This window comes from Crinia signifera, unplaced genomic scaffold (assembly GCF_055691185.1).
Source record: "Crinia signifera unplaced genomic scaffold, ASM5569118v1 HAP2_SCAFFOLD_175, whole genome shotgun sequence".
Taxonomy (NCBI): domain Eukaryota; kingdom Metazoa; phylum Chordata; class Amphibia; order Anura; family Myobatrachidae; genus Crinia; species Crinia signifera.
The window spans coordinates 188,283-191,034 of NW_028142068.1; the positions used below are offsets into that span (position 1 = coordinate 188,283).

The 2,752-nt window shown below is 53.9% G+C and overlaps 1 long non-coding RNA gene across 1 annotated transcript; it reads left to right on the top strand.

The window, feature by feature from the left end:
• The first annotated feature begins 250 nt into the window (after positions 1 to 250).
• Positions 251 to 2,752, top strand: LOC146053722 (uncharacterized). Its single transcript, XR_014467758.1, has 3 exons — positions 251 to 761; positions 2,052 to 2,243; positions 2,634 to 2,752. It is a non-coding gene; the product is annotated as an uncharacterized LOC146053722 (long non-coding RNA).

Here is a 2,752-nt window from a genome sequence, read left to right on the forward strand (position 1 = left end):
TCAGTGTGTAAGCTCCGCAGAAAATGGCCGCCGCCATCACGGAGCGCCTGTCCCCCATGATCCCCACCTAAACGTGAAGCCGGTTTCAGGACGCTCCAGAGCCCAGGCAGCTTCTTAAAAGAAGCTGTAAGCGCTGCACAGGGAGGCCAGACAGCGTCTCCCTTGTGCACAGTGAGCTGACAGGACACGCTTCTGTCAGCTCCTGCTGCGCTAGCAGTGTGAGGATTCACTAGAAGAATCCTCACACTGTGCCTACCTAGCTAGAGTGAAAATTAATAAAATAATAAAAATCCCCTAACTACTCTAATTCTTCAGCTGCTCCCGCAGCTCTTTAGAATAGCACCCACTCCAGTGGGCACCTAACACGAACTGAAGAGTCCGGGATGCAGTAGGGGAGAGCCCACCCTCTAAAAGATTTAGGATAGGTGCCTGGCTCCTTCGGACCCTCCTACATCCCAGTGTTGAGCTGTGTCACCAGGACCATTGAAAGAGAAATGTTAAAATTGGATGTCAATTTCTACTTCATTTCCTTACATACAGGGAGCAACTTCTATCAGTCACCCCACCTTGATAAAGTGCCAAGCGAGGCATGAAATGCGTTGGAGACTTAAGGAGAGGAGAAGCCATCTTGCTGCTGCCCGAAGTACCGACACGCCAGTCGCTGACGTCAGCAAGCCGCGTCCTGGGACCAAAGCCGCAACAGAAGATTCCACCCAGAAGCGGACAGCAACTGAGCTGAGGAATACCGCTGCCTCTGTAAGGTTAGGGTTAGTAGGGACAGCACGACAATCTCCCTGTCTCACCTCACATCCTCCAAAAGGAGTGTAAACATTATTTGGTACTCTTTACCTAGCACGGCGCCCATCACGGGCATCGCGGCCATCGCATGCACTACAGTAACGGGTGCGATGCGATGGCCGCGATGCCCGCGATTTCCCATAGGGATCAATGTTAAATTTTTCAATGGACGCGATTTTTCACTTCAATGCCTCAATCAACGCGATTTTGCCATAGGAACCAATGTTAAATGGGCCACAGAGCCCAAATAGGCACCCTGTACAGTGAAATGGCCCCCAAAATTGGTAACGACACCCGCACGATCAACGCGAACCGGAAGCGTGGCGAGCGCAGCGAGCCCGTGAGGGGCGGCGGTACGCGTCCCCCGACCTTTTCATACCCCTACTATCCACGTCGGCGTGGAGTTGAGAATAGAATAGTGTGGCGAGTGCAGCGAGCCACCGAGCCCGAAGCGTGGCGAGCGGACGCGGATACCTTCACAGGTTGTGATTACATGTAATGGGCATTAAGGGGTTTAGCAGTGGTGTCAAACTCATGGCCCTCCAGCTGTTGTGGAACTACACTTCCCAGCATGCCCTGCCACAGATTTTAGCGATCCATTATATAAAATCTGTGGCAGGGCATGTAGGGATGTGTACTTCCACAACAGCTGTAGGGCCGTGACTTTGACCCCACTGGGTTAAGGCATACTTTTTAAATATGTTATAGGTACACGGTAACACCATAATGTCCCCCCTTCTGTTATTTTGTTTGTTTAAAATAAAATTGATGGCGCTGTGTGTGTGTGTATATGTGTGTATATATTCGCTCCCTTACCACCGTGGCAAGCGATCCACGTCCCCCCCTTGTCGGGATTTTGGCGGTCGGGATTCCGGCGTCGGGATTTTGAACGCCGGGATCCCGACCGCCGGGATTTCATACTGAATCCTCGCTCCCTTACCACCTCCTTCTCTTCCGATTCCCCTCCTCTGCTTCCCCTCCTCCTTTTCTATGCTTCCCTCCTCCGCACCCCCTCTCCCCCTCCACTGCTCTTCTGCTCTCCCTTCTAACTCTTCCTCTACTCTGCTCCCCATCCTCCTCTGCCCCCCTCCTCCTCACCTCCACTCCTCCTCAGCTCCTTCTTCTCTGATCCCCCTCCTCTCCTCCACTTCCCCCTCCTCCACAACCCCTATCTTCCTCTCCCCTGCTCTCTCTTTCCCCTCTATCTCTCTCCTCCTCACCAATTTCCCCACACTTCTCTATCTCTCTTTCAGACTGCCGGTGACCTCGTGCTGGGGTGCAGGAAGAGAAGACTCGGCGCCATGGAGTTGGAGCAGGAGGAGATGACTAGCACTGGGGAAAAAAGAGTGCAGAAGACCCATGAGCAGGGGCCGAAAACATGGTGTTTCCATCACTGCTGATCATGTAGAATGAAGCATCGATGACAAGAGATACATAGCACCTGTGTATACTGCTCTCCCTTCTCCGCTCCTTCTCCACACCTCCACTTCCCATCCTCCTCACCCCCTCTCCTCTGCTCCCCCTCCTCCTCTCCTTCACTTTCCCTCCTCTGCTCCTGCTCTCCCTTGTCTCCTCCTTTCCCTCTCCTCCTTTCCTCAGCTCCCCCACCATCTTCTCATCTACTCTCCATCCTCCGATCCCCCCTCCTCTCCTCTGCTTCCCCTCCTCCTCTGCTTCCTCTATTCTGCTCCCTCTCCTCTTCCGCTCCTCTGCCCCCTCTCCTCTTCCACTCCTCCGCTCCTTCTTCCCTTATTCCCCTCCTCTCCCCTGCTCTCTCTTTCCCCTCTATCTCTCTCCTCCTCACCAATTTCCCCACACTGCTCTCTCTCTCTCAGACTGCTGGGGTGAAGGAAAAGAAGACCCAGCGACGGGGAGATGGAGCAGGAAGAGATGACTAGCACCGCAGGAGAGAGCATGCAGCAGACCCGGGAGCAGGGGCGGAAAAATACCTGCT